The 24,350-nt window shown below is 39.9% G+C and overlaps 1 protein-coding gene across 5 annotated transcripts in view; it reads left to right on the top strand.

The window, feature by feature from the left end:
* Window positions 1-288: 288 nt before the first annotated feature.
* SIPA1L2 (signal induced proliferation associated 1 like 2) overlaps window positions 289-24,350 on the top strand; it is a 139,425-nt gene continuing 115,363 nt past the window's right edge. For 3 of the 5 annotated variants that reach the window (XM_048047247.2, XM_048047249.2, XM_048047246.2), the window contains exon 1: window positions 290-572. The gene's annotated coding sequence lies outside the window, so the exon portion shown is untranslated. Of the gene's footprint in view, window positions 573-24,350 lie in introns of all 5 variants that reach the window. The other 2 variants (XM_048047245.2, XM_048047248.2) reach the window with 2 other exon arrangements.

Consider the following 24,350-nt stretch of genomic DNA (forward strand, 5'->3'; position numbering starts at 1 on the left):
GGGCTCGGAGCCGGCCGCGGTCCCGGCACCTTGGGCTCGGCGCTGCGGGGACGGCCCCCCCCCCCCCCCACCTGCCGCCCGCTCCCTCACAGGGCAGGGCGAAGGCGGGGCGGTGCCCGGCCCTTCGCTTGCGCGACAGCCCCGCTGACCAATGAGGAGCCGGCGTTCCCCAGGGGCCGAGCCGGCGGAGCCAACGGCGAGGAGGGGCGGGGCGAGGGGGCGGGCGAGGGGGCGAGGGGCGGGGAGGCGGGGGGAGAGGCCCCGCCCCCGCCCTCCCCTCCCCGTCCGGCGGCTGAGGCGCACTCGAGAGCGAGCGCCGGGCAGAGCGCGAGCGGTGCCGGGGGGGCGCGGGAGCAGCAGCACCAGCAGCGGTTGCAGCAGCAGCAGCAGCAGCAGCAGCGCTAGCAGCGCGTGCCCGCCCGCGCGCCCCGACCCCAACGGCCGCCCCCCCCGCCCGCCTCCGTTAACGGCTCCTCCCGCGGGAGGGGGGCGGAGAAGGGGAGCCCGGCAGCGGAGCCCCGCGGGCCATGGGGGTCCCGTGGCCGGAGCAGGCGCAGCGAGGGCAGCGGCAGGTAAGGAGGGGGCGGCCCCGCTCCCCGCCAGGTGCCTCGGGGCTGGGGGGGGGGCAGCGGCCGGTCCGCGGCGAGCAGCCCCGGGGGCTCCGGAGCCCTCCCGGGGGGGACCGGGGGCTCGGGACCCGCTCGGGACCGGCGTCGCTGCGGGGTTCGCGGCCGGGCGCGGCGGGGCGGCCCCGAAGTTGGCCGCCTGCAGCTCCGGGCGGCGGCGGCGGTGGAGCGGGGCGGCGGAGGAGCTGGCGGAGCTCGGGGGGGCTGCCTCCGGCCCGGCCCCTCCGCTGGGAGCCAGTTTGGGGGTCACGGTGCGGGGAGCGTGCGAAGTTAAAAGGGAACCGCTCGCACGAACGCTCCCCGGCTCTTTTGTGTGCGGTTCTCACTTCTAGAAGTTAACGCTAGATGGCTTTCTTATATCAGGTATCCGCCGGAGAAGGCAAGCATGTAATCTGTTTCTGCAGCCGACTATTTCTGCGTTTGTCTATTTTTTTTTTTCCTTCATGTGAATAGTAAACTATCTTCTTGAGCAGTTCGGCGCTGGTTAGACCAGAACAGAACTTAAAGTTTGCTTACAGGCTGATACAATTCAGTCTTTTCATCACTTCAACTGCTTACAGACATTTTATGTATGTACTACCAGTATCTAAAGGAAGCTTGCTTAGTTGCAGTATAGTTCTGAAAAACGCTCAGGTTCCTTTAAAGGAAGGCAGCTGGATAGGAAAGGCTGTAAACGTAAAGAAACAATAGTATCATCTCAGTTACTACTTAGTTTGTTGGACTTCATTTTAGAAAGAGCCATAATAGCTGAACAATATTACTGCACTTTTTTTCGCCTAGATTTTGTGCCTAGCTATCTTGGACTGAAATATTTTGGAGTTGGATTCCGGAACATGGTGCATCACAGCCTGCTAGGTATCGGAAAGCCTGGGCCTGATGCTTTATTAGCCTCTTTCTTCTCTTTTCCAAAACTGCCCCCGTTGTCAGTGGAGTGCCAGATTTGCTCCCTGTTTGTTTCTTTGGTAGTAGCTCTGAAATACCCGAGTCCTAAACTTGATCTCTGAAATATCTTTTATTATTAATGCAAAAATGTTTAAATCATCAAGAGCTATGATGCATTACCATACAACAGTTGATTTATAATTTATGTAGCGTTCGTATAAAGCAAGATCACAGAGAGGTCTCTGAATGTGTTGTCTTGGTTTTGCATGCCCAGTGGGTTACCTTACCAGGGCACGCAGCACTTTGGATATAACAAGGAGTACTTGCTTGTAAGGATGCCAGGCAGTTTCACCAATCGTATTGGATCAATTAAAGATGTCACTCATATATGCCGAGGGTATAATGTGAAACCCAGAACTAAACAAAAGCTCAATCTTTTCCTAGCTGGTATTTGCTTACTGTGCAAATCAAAGAATTTTAAAGGTTTCTGTTCTGTCATCCTGAAAGAAAGATAATATGGTCTTTTCTGTAGACATGTACTGATATATACCGTTACTTAAGTACGTTGTGAAATGCTCTTGGAAATGACAAGAGTTAAGGAACTAAGCGAGGCAGTGGTTGAACAGGCAAAAAACACCCCTTTCTTTTGCTTCTTAATGACCTTTGCAAGTGAACCGAGGCACTTCTTTCATCACTGTCAGCTTCGTGTTGGACGTGGTAGTCGGGCATTGCCCCTAAGATTGTGTGCAGAGCAGCAGTTCTACCTGCAGGAGAAAGTGAGTATTTTCTCCTTGCCTTAGCTGCTGGGATTCAGATTACATTTAGATGGCTGGATGTTAAAATATATCTGGGAGCTTCATGCTTTTTACTGATGAGCGGTCTAGTTTGGTAATAACGAGTGAGAAATGCTACGTTAGTATGAAAATATAAGATACAAGCTACTGATTGTGGAAAGAGGGTGGAGTGCTGGGTTATCTAGTTTCTCACTGTAGTCATCCAAGATTATCAACAGTAGCCATACTGACAGCTTGAAATGTCACGGTTTGATGAGTGTTCCCTTCTCTTTCCTTGCGATTTTTGCTTTTCAGTTTAAAGTGTTGTACTTTGTCCTACGTTTGTGTTCAGACTTGACTGGTGTTTGGGCAAGCTGCACTGTGAATCAGTGAGGGAAAGAGGAGGCGGCTGTGTTTATTATTTGCTATGGTATTGTAGTCAAAAATTTTGATATACTAGATAGTATTCAATGCTTTAAAACATTACTTCTTGCAAAGTTAAGACAAATGTCAATTTATCTCTATTTTTAAGGGAAAATTCATCCTATTATAAATATGAACAGTTCAGGAAGTTTAGGCTGGTGTGCTCCTCACAATATCTTTCTGCCCTGTTTTTTCTGACTGAATTATTTTGGGGAAATACGGTGATAATTCTCTACCAAATCTGAGAATCCAATGCTAGGTATTCACTAAGACTGTTGCAGTATATAGCTCTGATTAGGAAATTTGCTTTTAGTAGATGGAAAAGTATGTGTAACACTTTTTTATTTTGAAAATACTGTTTTTTTCATAGAGTGCATTAAGAATAACACTAATTCCTCATGACACTCACCAGTGATGCCATACAACTGTTTAAATATATTTTTAAGAAATGCTAGGACTTTATGTGAATTAGCAGTCTTTCTTTTTTATAGTTTACTGTGCAACACTGAACTTAAATATCTGATTTACTCTCTCAGTCTCAAATGAGAGAGATGCTGCCTTCATTTGTGGTAAAGCACAGACCCCAGGTTTAAACCCATTTCTAGGCATAATTGAATAAACTGAAGATTGGGAGGGATGATTATAGTTGGTGATACTCCTCTAGTTTTAAGTGAAGGCAGGACAGCAGTAGGTAGAAATGTCATTGGGATTATTTTGCATCAGAGTTCTTAACTAGAACATACATAGACTCTTGTTTGGATCATAGAAGTGTAATTACATCAGCAGTTAGCAACTCATGGCTTATAACTGGATTCTAGTTTTCTGGAGTTTTTCAAATAATGTTCAGCTCATACATAATTAAAGGTCTTGTTTAAAGTGTGTCTTGAATCCTTATGGAGATAATCTCCTGAGCGTGTAAGAAACATAAGCAGCTGCTGTCCCATCTTCTTGAACCTGCGAGCAAGCAGCCTTATTGGGTCTGTTGTGAAACATTTTAAAGAACGGTAATGTTTGAAAGGAAGTAGACATTTATTTTAGTTCCTGTTACCTGGGGATCTGTATTCCTTAAGAACATGACGCGGCTCACTTTAGTATAAAGCTTTCTCTATTTTCTTAAAGCTAAGAGATGTGATGTAGAAAGATACTGCAGTGGGAGGAAGGAATCCCTTGGATGTACAGGAATCCAGAAGAAGGCAGGAGGAGAGGTAGTAAATTGTGCTGTAGTAGCTAGGAAGCTGGAAGGTGGCAGTAGCTGAAGTTGTCATGTCTTCCCCTCCCCCTCAGCAGCTTGGCAAATTCAGATGCTCAAATGAAATTCTGAGCACAGAGCTTGGAGTTTTGCCATTGACTTTGATTCTTTTCTTACATAATGTCTTCATTTGTTGTCCTGCATCCTGCAGAGTGACATAGCCAGCTTTGCAGACATTAGTGTAATCCTCCTATGCTGCTTGCCGTTCCTTCCTTCTTTTTCCTCTCCCTTCATGCCCTCTTCCCCCAGATTCTCCCTGGCACCGTGGCTGTCGACTGTGATAATACCTGCTTGCTACCTCATCTTTTAGGTAGGCCTTTGAATCACAGGTATTTCAAAATACAACTTTTCAGGCTTAAGTGATATTAAAATGATTTGATGGGATTCATGTTAGAGGACACATAATACAGATACAAAGCTCTGATACAAATCAACAACTTGTGCTTCCATTTCCCTTTTGGTTCACCAATCTTTATTTTAACCCTGATACAATCTATGATGAAATTATAGAACTGTTTTTACAGATTACATAAACAGCAGATTACACTACCTAACAAAAAGTACCCGTAAGGACAGCCACTCTGAGAACATTAGAGGTTTTGTGGAAGTAAATGAAATAGAATTAGAATGTTTGTAAAATCTAATGTATGCTATTGAACTCACTCAAAGGTGGTTTTCTATTTTGTTTGTTTTTGGATGTTTTTTGACACTTGTTTTCTCTGTATGTATGAGAGAGAAAGGAGAATCTGGACCATTGTGTAATACTCATATTTTGTCTTCCATGTTGGTTTTTTTATATTTATTTTCATCAACTCTGGTAAATTTTGTAAGGATCTGAGAACTGAGTGGCAATCACAGAGGTAAGAACAGAAGGGGGAGTAAGAAGAGAATACAGCTTTCTACAGATGTTGTAAATGCATATAATGTTAAAACCCGTGTGTGTTTTTTTTCTCCCTTCACTTGGGGGAGTAAAAACAAGTCCTGTGATTAATGCATAGTTAGCAAAACCGGCTCTGGAAAGGAGTGTGTGTGTGCGCTCGCGCTCTCTCTCTCTCTCATGTTTTGTGGAGGAGGCTTTGTGAAAGATATGAAATTTCAGTCTGTGGTATTTTTTTCTTTTTTGTTTGTTTTGCTTGTTTATTTATTCACTTTTTCATCTGGGAGCTGTGGGTTACCTAATCACACTCTTCCTCTCTCGTTGTTGTCATTTGTGGTTTTCAGTTCAATACCAGTTATTTCCTACTTTTAGGTACCTAAAGAACATTCAAGGAAACAAGCACCTCCAAGTATTTTTCTAGACTCTCAGCACTGGAAGTGAATACTTGACATGCTTTAGTGTGAAATCTCATTGCAATACCAGTGTGACGTAAACTGGAAAAAATGTGGCTGTGTATATGCATACATCTGCATGCATAACATGCATATTATATGTAGGGTGTTTGCACGCGTATATGTCTTGCTTATTGTGGTGGCCAGCTGCTCTGGAAGAATTGGGAGCAGTTTAAGGTGACCAGGTTATCTTGCTGTTCTGCTGTAGTAAAGTAAGCCTTTGTGAGGTTGTCAGGACAACAGCTTATTATTATTATTCCTAGTGTGTTGGTTTTTTTTCCCTCTATAGCAATGAAGGGAGCTGTTTCAAAGAGGGTTGTGTTGCCTCACAAGGATTGCCAGCTGTGATTTGGTTTCAGCAGGATGCTCTGGGTTTGTCATGTAAAAATTCTAATTGATGATGAATGCAAACCCAGTGTGAGAATAATTTTGTTCATTGGACTAATGCAAAACAACCCATTGTATTTACAAACCCATGGCCGATTTTCTCAGCAGTGTTGTCATTACTCCTCTGTTCTCTTCCATCTGAGGCTTAGAGAAAAACGTTTTATGTTTGACAGTATGGAACCTGTGATAGGAGTTGAGAGAAGGCAGGAATTAGTTTAAGGCTATGTTATGTCAGTGAGCTCCAGTCTGATACTGGAAAGCTAACAAGTGAAACCACTGGGGACTCAGTTTAGTTTGTCATATGTTCCATCAAAATGTGGTATGAAATTGGTGTCTAATGATAAACTACACAGTTACTGTTTTAGTGTTGCCATTTTGAAGAACTACTGTTCTTGTCACATGCTAAATGACTCGAAGGTGCTTCTCTGTGCATGGCCAATATGTGCAGGAGATGCAGTAATTTGAACTGAAATAACTTTTAGGTTGTTCATACGTTTGGGGTGGGAGACTTAGTGGTTGTTCAACAAGGACAATTATATGAGGAAAACTTTCAAATAGCTTTGAGGATTTTTTTATTTCATAGAATATGCTAACACATGGGTCTTGTTTTGGCACTTCCACGGTTCCCTCCCTTTATGTTGCTGATACCTAGATACACCTTAGTCTGATCCCCAAATTCTTTGATCTGGGTTAAGCTATATAAAACAGTGAAATGGTGTCCATATAGTTAAAATCCTTCATCAAACAGTAACTCTCTATTTCAAGTTCCTTTTTTGGACAACTGAGACAACTGTCTATTCACTGAATAATTTGACAGAGATACCATAGGCAGTTGTAGGAACTGCCTGACAGAATCAGCAGCTGCTGGGATAAACCTGTGAATACTTAGATCCTTTCTCCCTTACCTGGCAGTTGGTCTGGAGGTGGCTGTCTTCCCCCTCTCAGATTCACTGCTATTCTGCAACTTTCTTGGTGTATTGTTAAGTCTCTTCCAATCACGCAGTCTTGTTTGTATAGGAAGCCATTCCAAATCCATCTTTTTGAAGATAGTGAGACTGAGTGAAGCAAACACAATGGTCATTGTAATCCATAGCAACGTGAGAACAGTTTTGCTTATTTCCACTTCTCTTCAGATGTAGAATTTTACCAGCTTGCGAAGGAGACAGGACAGATGAGATCATCTGAACTGGGTGAGAGCTGTAAAGGTGGTTGCTCAGAGTGCCACACCAAAAAGACAGGCTAGCAAATATCAGTTGAGCTCCAACAGAGTTTTCTAGATGTATTGAGGTTGCTGCTGTTAGGTCAGAGGGACTTGCTGGAATTCTGAACTTCTGTTAGTCTCTTATCCTAGATCCCTGAAAAGTCATTATCGCTACTGGAGGCTTCTGAATGAAGGGCAAGCAGTGCTTTGTTAATCTATGAGTTTGAGATTTGATAGGTCTGCTAATGTTGGTGCTTCTCTCACAATTCACGGAATCACAGAATGGTTTGGGTAGGAAAGAACCTTAAGGATCACCTGGTTCCAGCCCCCTGCCATGGGCAGGGACACCTCCCACCAGACCAGGTTGCTCAAAGCCCCATCCAGCCTGGCCTTGAGCACCTCCAGGGATGGGGCATCCACAGCTTCTCTGGGCAGCCTGTGCCAGGGCCTCACCACCCTCTGAGGGAAGAATTTCTTCCTTATGTCTGAACTAGATCTCCACTCTTTTGGTTTAAAACCGTTACCCCTTGTCCTATCACTACCTGCCTGTGTAAAATGTTGCTCTCCATCTTTTTTTTTTTATAAGCCCCCTTTTAGTACTAGAAGGCCACTCTAAGGTCTCCCTTAGAAGAGAGACTTCTCTTCTCCAGGCTGACCATCCCCAGTTCTCTCAGCCTTCCTTCGTAGGAGAGGTGCTCCAGCCCTAATGGATGAGTTGGGATGCCTTGTGCTTTTTCTCTGTGGTTGTGTAATTTTTTTTCTAATTAAATTTCTGTAAGTGTAATTACTCTTTTTTTTTTCCAAATCTTGCTGAGTCAAACAGGCCCCAAACAACCTTGAGGCGGAGGGAGGAGTTTCACAGTGTGATTGCATAAAGCTTGTTTCCTTAGAAAATAGTTCTTAGAAGTAGCTGACCATTCTTTACATCATACTGTTCTGCAGCAAAAGATATTGCATTTTGTAATGACTTTTAGTTTCAACTTTACTGCTGCATTTTTATGTACTGTTAAATATTTAAGATTATACTCATGCTATCAATGTGTAGTGTGCTGTTGTGCCTGGTAATGTGATACAAACTATGCCTTTGTATGCACAAACAGTTAATTAAATATCTGTCTTGCTCTATGCCTATGAAAATTTTGTGGCTGCATATTAAAATGGGATATTTGCATATATGCATAGTAATATTCTTCTTCTCCTAAGAAGGATGTTCATTGTTAATGTTTTTTCTCTTTCTTGTGTAGACTCTACCCAACTGTGTCAGTGTTCACTTGTTTTACCATATTCAGTATGCCTGTAGGCCAGCGGCGTTAAAGTTGCACCTTAGAGATTCTATATTCAGTATGCCTGTAGGCCAGCGGCGTTAAAGTTGCACCTTAGAGGTTCTCCTGAACCACATCTTTGCTTTACCCGCTGTTTCAGGCACATCTCTTAGTACAATTCTTTGTGGCAGCTACAGGAATAACTGTGGGAAGAGTAATGATAAGATGCATCTAAAATATGTTAGATCCTCCTCACTGTGACTTAATGTCAGGTAACTAGGTTGGAAAAAAACAAATGCAAAGCAAAAAAGACCCACACCACTCTTCAACAAACCATTCTTCGCGGACTCCCAGCAAGTGTTGTCCTGACTTCTAGTCACTTGTGGGGGGCACTGTGAAAATTTCCTCAACTAGAAATCCTCTAAGTAGAGGTCAACGTATTTGTTGCAGCTTTATATGAAATAATCAATTACATTGATCAAGAATTTTAATTTTTGAGTAATTCTGCTTTGTTTGCTGTAGTATGATGTCTTTCCCATTGCATCATTCATGGATAAGGGGGATAATGCATTTTGGTTTCCTACCCTGGGTGGTGAAATTAGTGTTTCTCCTCAGGGACTCTAAGCATATTCTTCTTTATCCCTATGTTTTCTTCCCTAAGAGTAAGAAATCTAGTGCAATTTTTTTTTCCTAAACAATCATTAAAATATCCTTCTGTGAAGTCCCTGAGTATCTTTTACATAATCTTTATCAGTAGTTCTGGGAGCTTTCTGTATATTGCTGACACAATAAGTTCTATCAGGTTAGATTTAATATTGCTTATGGCAGTTTGCCCATCATCTACCTTGATGTTTATCCAGGCTTCTCGTGCAATTTTCACAGCATCTGTGTAACCAAATTACAGTGTTATGTTTTGGATGGGAGAGCTAGAGGAATGAGACAGCAACTGGACTGTCAAGCTCAAAAAATTTGCAGCCAGTGGTTTGTTCTCTGCCTGGAGATCAGTTACGAGTGGACAGGGACCTGTCCTGTTTTGTACCTTTATCTGACCTGGAGGAGATGAAGCCTATCCTCATCAAATTTATGTGTGACATCTGACTGGGGGAGTCATTGGCATGGTTGAGGACAGTGCTCCGTGTTTTAGAGGCTGGAGGAATGGACCGTAATAAACCTTGTGGCATTCAACAAGGATAAATGTGATTTCTTATGCCTGGGGTGGGAGAGTCTCTTGCCACGGTATAGCCTGGGGGCTGCCTGCCTGGGAAGTAGGTTTGTTGAAAAGGACCTGCGTGCGCTGATGGACGTGTCAGCATATCTCTGTCTTCTGGTGGCCACACACTAAGCTTTATGACCAGGAGGTTGTCAGTGTTCGGCATTCCTTAGACTGCACTGGATATATTGCATCCAGTTTTGATTCCTCGAATGCATGAGAAAGATTGATTAAACTGAAGCTAGCGCGGTGGCTGGGCACTGAAATGTTGGGCTGGAGATCATAAGGAGAGGCTGAGAGAACTGGGTCTGCATAGCCGAGACAACAAAGTTTGGGGGGGACCCAACAGCTGCCTTGTGATACCCAAGAAGAGGTTAGTAGGACAGGGGGAGGTCCTTTAAAGAGGGTAGGAGATGACAGTGCTTATAATCTAGAACAGGTGAGGTTCTGATCTGGCATTAGGAAGCAAAATTCACTACGAGGACTAGGGGAATGGAAACAGGTAGTGCAGACAGGCGGTGGAAGCTACATACTTTCCAGTTCTTAAGACCAGACTGGACAAAGGCCTAAGCGAGTTGGTCTGAATTCAGTGCTTTGAGCAGGATGTTCAGTTAGATGATGTCCTGAGGTACCATCCAGTGTGAATTATTCTATGAAAGGCTTTTTTTCCAATGTTAGTTGGTCTGATAATTGAGAATTTTAGTTGATGCTCCACTCTGTTTCTACTTATTTTGTTATAGTACAGAATATTTCTGTACTATGATGTTGGGAAGATTTTGTTATTAGTCTAAGACAAAGAATATATGAGTACAAAATACACTGTTTAAATCAGTTGACGAGAACTACCAAATTATTGGCAGTTAAATATTTTATAACTCTTACAAAAGAATAAGCACTTAAAGAAAATAGCATCCGTTCAGGTTTTGCTTCAGATATGCATTGCTGGCCTTGTCACTGAATTCTACAACATGATTAGCAATACTGGAATTTGAGTGTGTGAACATCTATTGAGCTTTTCAATTGGATCTCTTCCAAAAGATTGTTTTGCTCTTAAAGAGCAGGACAATACGAGTTTGAAATTGGCTCTCAGCCAGTCAAAACCACATTTGTATTCTTTTGCTCTGACTGCTAATTTTACTATTGTGCAACTTCTGATAATCTATGCTAGAGTTATCCATGTGACTGGAAAAAAAAATGATGTGATGTCATGTTATTTAAAAATCTAAAATAAAGTGGTTCACCTCTGCAAGCAGGTGCTGCTTATACCTTTCTGTGTTTAGTCTTACCTTTTAGCTTCGTTAACTATAAACAAGAGTCAGCAGAACATCAGAAGATTGAGACAGTTCCTGTTCTTGCTCATCCAACTTCACAGTAATTATACTTCTAAATATTTCTATGCTTGCCAAACCATGAAACGGACCTTCAGATCTTTGTTTGTTTTTTGTATGCCATTTTATTAAGTGTTTAAAAATTCAGGGTTTTGTATAACATTCGGCTTCAGTATGAAAGAGATTGTAAATGCACGCTGAGTTAATCGTAGCAAACAGGAAAGGGAATGGAAAGAATTTCCTTTAGGGTAAAACTCCTTGAAGTTGAAATGACCCTGATAGTGCTTGTAACTTGACAGGGAGGGTTACAAGATTATTTTTTTTAAAGGTGGGAAGGAATCTCTTTTGTCAACCTTTTGCACGGTATTGCGAAGGATAGGGAGAAGCTCAGTCTGATGTCCTTTTGACTTATATTTTCAAGAAAAGGAGATGAAACTTTAATTTTGTAACACTGATGGATCTCCAGAATTGTTTAATTTTAAGGTTGATGATAGATACAGATTGGCAGTCCTAGCCTGAAACCTCTTTTGCCCTGAACTCAACTATTTGTATACTTGTTAATCCTGTTGCTTTAGTAAACAACTACATCATTGATCTTGATTCAATGGTGGGTTGCTGTCCTAGATTTTCTGTTTTTTTTGTTTTTTTTTTCTCCCATCCTATACATGTAATGGAAGACTGTTCCAGAGATTTTACTGAGGACTAGAACTTTCTGCGAAGTTGTATGTGGAGCACATGCTGAGACTGCAGCCCGTTTGTCTGATTTTTTTTTTACAAGTATCTTTGTTTAGCCTACATACTCTTCCTTTCTTCCTTTTAGAAGACAACTTGCTCAGTCAGACCTCGCTTTTCTGAGGTAAAATTAGCCAAACTTCTAAGCAGCCTTTAAACAAGACAGGTGTGTAACTTCCTCTTGCGTGGTATGATGACTAGAAAACAGGGCACTTCTCCGTGCTTGTTCTGTTCCTATGGTTTTTTATGGCTAGGAAGAACCTAAGCAATGTTCTGCACGGTTTTATCTGTGGCAAATAAAATGACATTAAAGCATTATCTCTACCTGGAAATATTGTAGAGTTGCGTGTTCATGTTGAGCACGATGTCATGGTTATTCTTTCTGGTGTTTTCTGCTCATGAGCTGCAAGACCGATGAACATCTTTTCCTCTAGTTCTTGAATTAATGACTTTGCACATTAAAAAAAAAAAAAGAAAAGAAAAAAAAAGGAAAAAAAAATGTTCCTCAAAACTTAGTTTACTCTTCTTGGTTACATTTTGACCTTCCTTTGCAGTACAAGTGGTTTCTAACTTCGTGTTGGTGTTAAGGTTGTTCTTGAAAATATGAAGGCTGACTGACTTAAAGATTGATCGTTGGCTTCATCTAATGAACTGATTTAGTTCTAGCTTCTTTTCAGGAGAGTCAGTTTTCTCTTGTTTTGTTCTCATTGTGGTGTTGTTACCAGGTACTTTCTTAGTTCCAGGTTGTATCAACAGCATTTCTTTTTAATAACATTTTGCTGATCTAAGGAATCTTACTTCTATGTAGAGCTGTTGATCCTGAGCCAGATGCTCCTTGATGCTTGCAGAATCCCACCTGATGCAGTAACTCTTGTGGAGTTTCTAAATATATCAAGCATGGCTTGCATGTCAAATGGTGACAGTATGGAGACGTAAAATATAGTAGTAGCAGGATGTCATGCTAGCCCACCTCAATAGTAGCTGTAGAAAGTAATCTATGAAAATCAGTCTTCTGAAATCAGTGTGGAATTGTTAGGTCTTGAAAAGGTTTTATTTGGCCCAGTTAACGTTGATTTGAAATATTCCTTCAGCTTTGATATGAATATAGAGATTTTACAAATCAGTGCCTGAAGTGAAGCTAGCTAGCTAGCTATGTTGTTGTCTTTCAGTCCAGGGTCTTTCTAGTCATGTCCCTACATAATGATATTTTCAGACCATTTGTTTCAATGGGTAGAGTAAAATTGCTTAAGACCTACCTATTCATTTTGAGGACCTTAATTAGAGTGAAATGTGTGCAGGAAAAACGAGGACGTTATGTTTGTCAGAAACATGGTCCAAGAAGATGCTTCTTGTCATCTTTAGCAATGGAAACAGTGAAATATAAGTATCATTCAAAAATGTAAATTGTTCCGTAGAAAAAAAAATCATCAGTGTTTTCATTTGATGGTTGTGAAGAGCATTTTCCCTGTTTTGTAGGATACTGGCAGTTTATGAAACAGCCCCTTTCTGCTCTGCAGAGAAAAGATATACGGCATGGCGCTTTTCCATGTCAGGATCTGGAATGTTGTGCTTATTAGAAACTTTCAGTGCCCTGAGAGAAATGCATAGAGCTGTGACTCATAGTCATACTTCTAAGCTGTTGTTTTTGGAGAATGTCTAAAACCATTGCTTACAGAGGCTGGTGCCTTCTTCTGCAGTATTTTTCTGAAAATTACGAAGGGATATAGGAGGGAAAAATACTGTGCTCAATCTCTGGTGCAGTACCAGCTACCTTGGAAACTATTAGCAAGTTAGTGATCTTGCTTTGTCATGTGAGGCGTATTTTGCTTTAGCCATTAATTGCTGTTACTTCCAAAAGTGTCTTTTTGTGTTGCTGTTTTTTTTTCCCCTGTATATATACGAAGTGTTGTACTTCCGGAGAAGCAATTTGGAGGAGGAGAAAGATAGGATAGCATAGTGAAAAGTCTTATGATTTTCTTGTGAGTAATGAGAAGACAAAGTGCTCATCAAACGGCTAATACACTGGGAAAATTCTACCTTCAAAGTACAGTTTCTGCAATACTTTGAATTTTCCCCTGTATGAAGTAACATGTACTTTTTTTTTTTAAGAACAGGAAGAATAATTTAAGCTGAACTTCAAGTCATTATTTTCTTCCCTGTTTTGTGCTACTGCACATGCACAAAGGGGAAGATGACTAAGGGGAAGGCTGCGTAGACAGTATCATTATGTGCACAACATTTCAATGTGCGTAGAGCAAAGGGGTGTAAGAGTGGGAACTTACCACTAGCTGCTAACTAATATTAATTGTTCTGATAATATTAAATATATATTCAGATGGAAGTTATTTTTTTTTTCCTAGCCCATAGACTGCTGGAGGAGGCAGAAGGAGTTTGAGGTGGTGGAAAAGGAGGAAAGGTGGAGAATGCTTGGGTGGAAGCTGTGGGGTTGAACTTGTGTCCTTCTGTTCAGGCATTGATGACTTAAGGGAATAGCTGTCAGTCAGACTTCTGCTTTCCATTCATTCCCCAGGAAACGCTTTTCTTCACCTCTTCCTTGAAGCAGAAGTTTCAGCACACACATGCTTTATCTTGCTTTCAAGTTGTTTTATTTAGCCATAGTGTTCTGTGTTTTGTTTTGCTTCTCCTCTCCCCACAAGAAGGTAGTAATTCAAAGTCAGCTCATGTCCTAATGGGGTTACTTACTTGGGGATAAGCTGATAGAAACTATTGTTCCAAGCCTTTTGGAGAGACAATCTTGGGGAGAAACACTAAAACAAAATTGTAACTAATTACCAGTAGCCCAGGTGATTTATAGCAATAATATAAAAACTCTCATAGTTAAGCTGACCACAGTAAAACCTTGCAGTTCTGAGATGTCATGAAACCTAAAACTTCAGGTTCTAATAAAATGTTTATGGTCTTCAACCTTTTTGGCAGTAAATTTAAAAGAAAAAAACTGTTTAGAATACATTTTCTCTCTAAAACCATAATAACATAATTTCCACTCTAATACTCTACTCCTCCCACGTGGTCTCTACTTCTACAATAAAAGTCATTATGCTTTTTCCATGCTCTATTCTGTCTCCCACACCCCTCTACTGACTGCCGTTACCCACTTGTGGAACAACAAAATCCCTTTTCTTCTTTGTTTCAAAAGTGTGGGCATGAGGTACAATGGCATAACTCAAACCCTGGGTGCATTTCTGTGCCCAGAGGGGCAGCGTGTCTCTCGCCGGAGGCAGAGCGTGCCTCTCGCTGACAGCAGCTCAGGATCCCTTCTGGCTGGGAGTGTGTGCTCAGACTCGATCCCTGCCTGCAAGGTTTCATATTTACTGCTGCCACAAGGACGTGCTCTCAGCCCTGAGTAGGCCAAAAGCACAGGTTGCCCCTTGGCCACAGGCAAGTTAGGGGAATGCCTTTTCCAGCAATGTCTTGTATGGGACTGGTACAGTATGTAATGTTAGAAAATTCAGGGCAGAGGGAGGTATTTTTGGCCATGTTTGAATTCTTCCCATGATAGGTTGTCCTTTAAATAAAGGAATAGACAATAGTGTTTACTTCTATTTTTATTTTTTCATTTTTGAGAATGCTCTGTCCTTATAAGCTAGTTAGACTTGAGTGATTTTGTGTCTCATCAGTTAGAGAAATGTTTTTGTTCATTGCAAGAGGTTCTGAAGATCAGGAAGTGCATCTATAGAACACAAAGACAATGGCTATTTTTGGTTATTCCTAACTCAGTGGAGTTTAAGTGCCTAAACACTTTTCAGAGTACAAATCTTAGCCTTTTTATTCCTATTTGGTACCTAGAGCATTAGTAACCTATATCACATAGATTCTATATTTAAATAAATATTGTCTGACCTTCAGGTATGATGGTGATGAAAGCCTTGTGGGTCCCTTCCAACTTGGGGTTTCAATGTTTCTAAGCCTCTTGGGCTCTGTATGTCACCAACACCTTGAATATTTTGAGATGGGTTTTGTCTCCCGTAGAATCAGATTATTGTTACTATTTTAAAATGTCTAGTCTGGTACATACAGTTAGTATGTATGCTTTGGAGATTGTTCATAAAATTTAATGATAACCCTGGAGTCCTTGGCACAGGTTCCTTGTTCATTCACTTCTTTTTTTTTTTTCTCCCTCCTATGTGAGTACCATAGCCACCAGTGTGTTTTTATGATCAAAGATGAGCAACTTAAAAGCCACTAGCACATGGTGAAGATAGGTTAATAGCATTATTTTGTTAGAATAGCTGATAGTATTCACCATCAAGAGGTAGCAACTTGTTTATTTTGTGGGAAATTGATGAATAACAGCACTTTCTCTCAACAAACTGATGGACTTTAGATTAGGTGCTCACTTACAAACATTGAATGAAAATGTATATTTGTTGTCTTCAAGATGATCTTAGAGGGAGAATGAGACCAAGTGAATGGAAACACATGGAATATGAAAATACTCATGAATACTTTCCATATGTATACATATGTTGGAAATAATCAAAACTTTTAGACTGAAAGCTGGGAAAAAAAGTTTCCTTTTTAGCTGTTAAGCACTATATCAGATGACTTCAGTGTTTGTCGTTGTCCTTCTTGCATAAAAATAATCCTCTTCAGGTCTTTCCTCCTGTTCTTTGACCAGTACAAATGAGATACAGGTCTAAGTTTTGTGATCAAATATTCTACCCAACACATCAATGTTTAGTTAGATTCTATTACAGAAAGACATACAAAACAAGCTTGGGGTTTCTTTTTTTGACTACTTTTCCATTATTATATCAGGAGCAGTTCATGCCAAAGTGATGACCTATTTGTGTAGGGGTTTGCGAGCGACTGGTATGACTGGGCTAACCTTATGGCCTTAACAGAACAGAAAAATTCTGTCTAAAAGCTGAATGCAGCTTTTGTAATGGGCTGATATGTGAGGAAAAACGCGCCCCCCCACCCCCCCCTGCAGGATGAGCCTGTCTTTGTACAGCACTGTCACTGCTCCATGGAGCTGATACAGGCTCTCTTCACCTGTCACTTTTGGTACAAAGAGACGAAGCCTGGCTATAGGCTTACTCCCACTGTCCTGGCCTGATTTCTGTTTCCCTAAAACCAAGTCTGATGCCTGCAAGGTTATTTATCACTTGTCCCTTTCATAATGCTAAGGTCAGAATCCTGACTTCTCTGTGTTTTGGACCTTCCCTGTTAGTCTTTAAAGTATCTCTTAACTCTGGATACTATTTTTGTCCTGTTGTTGGGAATAAAAAAAATAGTAGACAAAAATGTTCTGCCCTCCTTATACTTCAGAAGATATTAGATTTTTTTCTTTGTAGTCCATACATCCAAAGAGTACACTAAATAGAAAAAAACTTCTGTTTTCAGTAAAAAAAAAAATATATATATATATATTTGTACCTATTTGTTCTTAAAAGTATGAGTTACTTAGAGTTACTTAGAAATCCTCTGGCTGATTATCATGACTGAAACGAATACTAATAGCTTAATCAGAAGGGGAATTTAGGGCTGGGTGACATTTATGTTACTTTTACATGCTTTGCAGTTATCACATGTATATTGCAGTTGTACAGTTGTCTCAGGGATTTTTTTTAAGTACCACTCAGTCTTGATGTGCTGTTTTTTTGGCAAGCCAGTCTTAACATTCTTGCCATGTGGAATTTCTTGAGCAGAGCCTTCTACCAGAAAGAAGTAAAGTACAACAGAAGCCACTCTTGGGTTGGGGAGAGGAGGAAATCTTGGCCAGGTGGGGGAGAGGTGAATCAATAGGTATGCATGTGTGCACGTTCATCAGAAATGTAGAAAGAGAAAACCTAATTGTGACCAACTCTTTCATTGTCTGTCCCCTTCAGAAACACGCAAACTAAAGAGCAGAAAGCTCTCAGATCTAAATGGATCACTGCTGCTTTTTTGTTCTTTCAGTCATCTGGGTTTTACAAAGTAGCAGAAAGAGACAAATTATCCTTGGTCTGTGGAATCAGTTCAGAACACAGACAATGTAATACATTACTTGCTTTTTTAAACATCCCATTAAGTCTTTAAGACTGTCAAAATGTTACTGTCACAAAATTGGGGTTACGTTGTAAGCTGGCTGATGTTAATTTAAATTGTCCTGGTTTTGGGGGTTAGATAACTATACCTGGTATAAATGGTAGATCATCTAACCACTACTTTCCATTATTCTTTTTATCCTATTCCAGTTTTTAGAACTGAATATAATGTAGATAGCATCCTTAGTGGGCATAAGTTGTTACACAAGTGCATGAATGAGTTAAAACTGTATGGTGGTACACAGTTTCAAAATGCCTTGTAATCAATTAGTGTTTCATTCCAGCCTTCCTCCTAATAGTAACTGGAACTTTATACTAGAAGGGTTCGTCTTGGTTTAGTTTTGATTCAGTGGCTGAGATATTAGCTGTATGTTTCTAGAATTCTGGCAACTTTGAAAGTTTGTTTCAGGTCAGGTTAAATTCCTCTTAGTTAATGAATGTTTTTAACAAGTCCAAAAGGCTGCGTTCACAAGACTGAAGATGAGTGCACTGAATGAGTAGACTTTTAAGGCAGAAGATACAGCATGATGTGGTGCCAACACTATTGAGCTTTGCTCAATCTGTGCTACTTAGCAGAATGTGAGAAGGTGCAAAGCCTTGCTGTCTTTTTCATATAAGATTATTTGTAAAATGTTTGGGTATAAAAACGGGATGGTAAGGAACTTGCTGTCCTTTTATGTCACAGTGAAGGTAAACAGCACTCATTAATTTGCTCTCTCTCCAATGTATGGACTAAGAGCATGAATCTTAAATCTATTGCAACAAATGTTTGGGTGGGGGGAAAAAAAGTACAAGCTCGTGACTTAGAAAGCAGACATTGAAAGAATAAGTTCTCTTTCTATAAATTTAGTCATTTGCATTTTGCTTCACTGAATATATTGAACCGTAATATCCTAATGTGTTCTTCTAGTTTTATATTTACATTTATTTTGAAGCACTTTAATATGATCAAAAACTGTTGTTTTACTTAAAAGTAGGTTAGGTCATGTTTGAATCCTGTTGAAATCTATTAAATTTTAACTGGAGTTTTAAATTGAGATTGTGGTTTATTTTTTTTTTAATTTCTGTGGTGCATGTTGAGTTCTAAACTGCAAAAATATGGGGCACGGATAGTCTCTTGTCTAACATTATATTTTATTTTTAAAGCATCTTATAGGTGACTATTATTCCTATTTCACAAATACTCAATAGCTGTAACTACTTAACAACTAAGGACATTTATTTAAGTTCAGCACCAGATGGCCTCTTGAAATATACAAACCCAGAGAATCTTATCTGAAGATGGAACAAAAATAACTGTATATGGCACATGGCAATGTGAAACTGTCATCCCTGCTAATTATTCAGTAATTTAGATGCGTTGTTGTTTTTTCCCAAGACAGTAGTCTATAAAAGTCCACGACAAGTACTGCTTTCACGTTGTGTTTTTTTTTTTTTGGTACAGCGCACAAAGTTTAGTATTAGTAATTTTTGTTTTGCAGCAGGCAGACCATTATCTGTTCCTTTTCCTCATCTCTCCTCTTGTGCTATAGGGCATATGGGATGCTTCTAGTTTGATTGTCAGGTTGGTTTATTTAGGCACGCCTGAAATACATGCTGTGTGTTTTCCATTCAGAACCATGCAAACTGTGCTCTTTGAAGCAAGATTTTGAAGCTTCATTGGTAGGAAACATGGGTTTAAGAATTTAAACTGGAAATTTTATTTAATTCAAATTCTGTTTGGAAAAAAATAAATAAATTTTACAAACATATATGGAAAAGGAAATAAAATGAGATAATCCTGACCAGAAACCAAGTTTTAGTTGAAAGTTTAAGTCACTGACTATTCTTCTGTTTTGCTGTTCGGTAAAGACGAGGAAATGGGGAACAGAAGTATAGGCCACAATCCTCATAAGAGGAAAAGGTGGACCTCCACCTGAAGTTGAGTTTTGTGATGTAGATCCAGTTTCTGTAAAATACAACATGGAAATGATACTGTTTTATTCAGATTTCTCTACGCAGTTCTACAAAGACTGATTTGTATATGATAAATAGTGAAAAAATTCATAGCTATGCAGATCTCTTCATTACACTTAATAAAAATGCTTGTGAATGAGCCATCTTTGCAGCTGTATCAGGGAGATAGATGAGCATGACCAAAAATCCTCTGTCAAAACAAAAAAAAAAAAGCCCCCCAACAGGTGATATCAATTATTTAGTAACTGTTCAGGGAAGCACTGGATGAGTGAAATACAGTGGTGAGAAAATCAGTTAAATCAAAATGTTTTGGACTAAAACATGCTGAAAATGATGTATATATAGTTTGCCAGACAAAAAACTATACTAGGCTGTGGTGTAAGTATATAAATAATGGGCCTTAGTTACGATAGAAGTCTAAAACTTAGTAAAAATGTTTCTTTAATCAAAGTAATCAAAGAATTAATGTTTAGTTATGTAAAGTAATATAAAAACAATTTTCTAATTTCAACCTCTAAAAATCTTTATTGAAATCAAAATTGTTATATAAAGCTTACACTTTGGGCTTCAGATATTTTATGTAAGATCTACTACATTCTAAAACATCCAGCATTATGACTTCCATAAAAGATGGTATTTCTCCCAGTACAGTTAATGGGTGAAATTGCAGTGATTTTTTTTTCCCATAAGTTCTCTTGGTCTTCAGCGATACTAGAGTCACCATGTAGCTGAAATTTGTCACTAAATAGATCTATGGATATGAATTAATGTTATTTCAGATATTGAAAGTTTTGGGCTGGTTCCAAGTTAGTCAATCCAAACCTGAAAGAGGGATAGTGTTCGTGTTAAGGTATGTTATAGCATACTTATCAGCTCAGATGAGTGTCTAGATCTCTGCAGTCCTCAACAGGATCATTATTAATTCTTTATTTTCTATGGTACGTTTTCCTTAATGTATTCTGTTATGTTTTGCATCGTGTGTGTTTAATCTGGCTTATTCCACTCTACTATTACACCCTGTAATTGCATGTTGACTATAAAAAGCAATAGTGGTAAATTATGAGACTCATATTCTTGGAATGGCTTTGATGACCAGTTATGCTATTTTTGTCTCTGTGCTTCAAAGAGAAACAGGAGACGTTTAAATGCAATTTGTAGGCATTGTTAGTCTTTTCAGTGACGTATCATAGAGTTAAGGTTGAAGGAGTACTGTACAGAATTTTGAGTAGTTTTTTTCAATTAAACGCATAAGTTCAACGTATATGAAAAGTGCTATGATGTTTTAAGTGTGTTGACTGAAGAAGTGATCAAATCAATTGCTAAACTTGGCAGACTTTTTTTTTAAATAACTGGGTATTTCAGTGGAGAAGAGATCTTCAGTAGGAGATCTGGATGGTACATTAAAGGCTTTGATACGTGTTAAATATTCAGTTTTGCTTCCCAGAGTTCAAGAGGGATGTTGAAGAACTGGGGAGCACCAATAACCCAGGTAGGAGGCCAACTGCATAGAGCACACAACCTGCCAGGAGAGCTTGGCAGGGCTAGGACTGATTGTTCTGCCAAAGCAGCAGCTAGTAGGTGATCTAAGAGCATCCCACGGGTACTTGAAGGGCAGTTACAAAAATGGTGAAGCCCAGTTTTTCTCAATGGTAGCAGATGGGCCAATGGCCACAAACTGTGGTTTGGTTGGCTCAAGTTAGACAGGAGGAAGAACGGCACTGGGAGGGCAGCGTAACTCAGGAATGGGCTGCCTGGAGAAGCTGCTGATTTTTTTCATCTTTGGAGTTCTGCACGAGTCAGCAAAACTAAGCCATCCCTGACCTTTTGTAGTGCTGCTGACAGTCCTGCTCTGAGCAGGAGGCTGAAATTGATGGCTTCCAGAAGTCTTCCAGCACTCACTTTCATGGTTCCATGATCCATGCTTGAAAACACGCACTTACATTGACTCGCTCACTGGTGGATGGGTTAACCTTTCAGCTCCCTGTTGTGTGCTTATATGGTTGTGCTGCCACCAGAACTGTAGTTGCAACTTAAAAAAACTCACCTACATCAAATTAGGTTTTTGTTCATTCTCTATCTCCTGTCTTTTATTATCACATTCTAAATAACTATATCTCATATTTTCATTTGAAAAAGCAAACAACACTGTTAAAAAGGCATTTTTGCACACAGAGTAAGGCATTCTCAAATGGTATTCCCAAAACTCTAATCTTGTATATGAGAGAAAATAACACTACACTGTTAGTATTTGAAAACCACCCCACTTTTCACTCTTGAAGAAAACAGGGCTGATGGGGAAAAAAATATATATATTTTATAATACTTAAAATCTTGTATTCCGTGGGGGGTGGTGAATTTACTCTTTCACCCCAGACAAAAGTTACTGACAAGGGATTGAGCAGCCCTATGGGAAGAGCATCAGATTTTTCATTTCATTGTCTGTGTGAATTCACAACAATGTAATTTAGTTAAGTGTATTTCTCATTTGTTTTCAAACTTGTGAATTTTTTTTTTTTGCATCTTCACTGCTTTTAAGCAGTTGCCTTCTTTAGTAGGAAATTCTGTAATACCTCATCTTATTACTAACTTCCCATCTGCTTTACTGTGGATACAGTCAATGATATCTGCCTTACTTAGTAACTTCATTCTCGGACTGGTGAGTCCTCTTCATCGTTAACATTTTCAACATTTACACTTCCGTATTTTCTCCTTTTTGTGTTTGGTGGGTATCAAAAGCATTGCAGGTCTTATTGTTAAACTCAGGTGTTGCACAACACAGGAAGGATGACGGCCCCTTTCTCTTTCATTAGATGGTGTGGTACTCAACTTTGTTGTGGTTATGCCAGGATGTTTGTATTTAAGCTGTTTACTTTATTTCTGTGAAATATGGTATGAAATAGTACAAAGAAAAAAATCACATGGAAAAAAATGTGAAGAGTAAATGCTAAGCTATTTCTGGCAGAGAACGGAGAAGTAGCGAAGACATTCAAAACAAAGTGTGACAGAATAGATCAGAAAGTGGCTATATTATCTACTTTATATTGTGTACTGTATTTTCTATAATTTGGGGTCCAAGTCTGATATTTTGTAGTGTCAACTGATATGGTTTCATGCTTTCTTTGTGGTCTTGATTATTAAATGTTTTTGCTGTGTGGTCAAAATGAGTTTGAAAAGAGGAGGAAAAAATGCCTAGAGTTGAACATTTTCATAAAATAAAAAGAGAAAAGGTAGGAATGAAGATGGTGTACACATGTATAAGAATGGTAGAGTGTGAGGTGACATTGAAAATGTAGAGCTAAGTCTTTATAGAATTTTATTAAAAAATAGATACGTTCCACATTAACTGCCAATTTAGCATAAGTAAGAAGACTTCTAGTGAAGTGAAGAGCAATGTGGAATGTTCTGCTCATTTCTGAGAAAAATCATTTTAGTGTAAGGCACAAACTTTTTCCCAGTCAAAGACGAAGTTCAGAGGGTACAGCTATATCTAGCTTACGTTTTCTGTTTTTATAATGAAGAATACTCTTTACTTGAGGTGATTTTCTAAATGTGCTGGAACTCTTCCAAGTCAGAGCAGGGCTAGCTGACTTTTCATATTCAGGATAAAGGCAGAGTTACATCTGAGTGCATGTAAGAAAATATTGATGTCCTAAAGATAGACCCATTTACATTCTTCCCTATATTTGGGAGTGAAGCCCCAGTGTGTATTGCCCTGTTCACCTTATATCAGTTTCCTAACAAATGCTCTTTATTAAACTATCTCAGAGAAAGGATCATCTGAAATTATAGGTAACTCAGCAAGCTCCATGAAAAATTCTTCTCACCAGTCAGTGAGACTTAAGCAGACAAAAGCTGAATGGATATTGCTTTTCAAATAAGTACTACTGTGTAATTAATTGCACTTAATTAGCAAATCTTTCCTTAAGTATTCAGACTGCAGTGATGTAATTTGTTTCCCCAGGTAACTGATCGCATAATGTGACAGTGCAGCTTGATATGGAAGGCTGTTTTTAACAAACTCTAAGTAATTGCATGTTTTAATGAAAATATTTTGATTGAAGCAGTGTGATCCATCTGACCCTCAAGCTGTGTTTGGCCCACCCAGTCCTTACAGCTGCCTTCCTGTGGCTTTGAGTTGTGGGATGGGTGTCTGGGCAGCATGCTCTCTGGTGAGTGAGCGCCATTCCCTGTATGGCACTGAGATCTCTGCCTGGGTTTGGCACTGCAGCCCCTGGGGAGGTATTGTTCCATGGCATGCAGCAGAGGCACTAGGAGCAATGTGTACTGGGATGGCAAGGCATCTCCAAATGGACCTGTAGCTGGTGATCTTAGGCCAGCCTGGATCAAAGAAGGTATCCCTTTTGTAGAGGCCAATTTAAGTTTGTGATAGTATTAACTCCCCAAAATCCTTTTGAAACTGAGTGGTAAACTACTGCATTGTTAGTGCCCTCATCTACCTGGCTATTTTTAGAACTGCATCCGACATGGATTCAGAGGGAAGGCCTTGCTCACAAGTCAACATATAAAAGAATTGCTCTGTCCCAGACTAGTCGTCTTAGAAGTTCTAAAGCAAAGATACTAGCTTGTATAGATACTATATTTTTGGACCTTGAAAGAAATACTCTGATTGTGTTATAACAGGAGCTACATGGAAAAAGGGGAGATGGGGCTGGAGCTTCAGGAGAGCTGGAATGCAAGACAAGTTAATACCCGACTGGGAATATGTGTTGTTTCCTTGAGACCATGCTTTTATTACATTTCACTTTCTAAATCTTAGTGTCTCTTGTTTTTCTGTGTCTTGCTACCCAGAGCTAAGAAAAGCAAGCACCTTGTGGACCTTGCTTGTGGCTTGTTTATTGTATATTTTCGGTTTACTCCACAGTGAGGCATACTGCTACTTCCTTAGCTTTTGTGTTTTCTATTTCTCAGTCTGTACTTCAAA

Source organism: Anser cygnoides, chromosome 3 (genome assembly GCF_040182565.1).
Source record: "Anser cygnoides isolate HZ-2024a breed goose chromosome 3, Taihu_goose_T2T_genome, whole genome shotgun sequence".
NCBI lineage: Eukaryota > Metazoa > Chordata > Aves > Anseriformes > Anatidae > Anser > Anser cygnoides.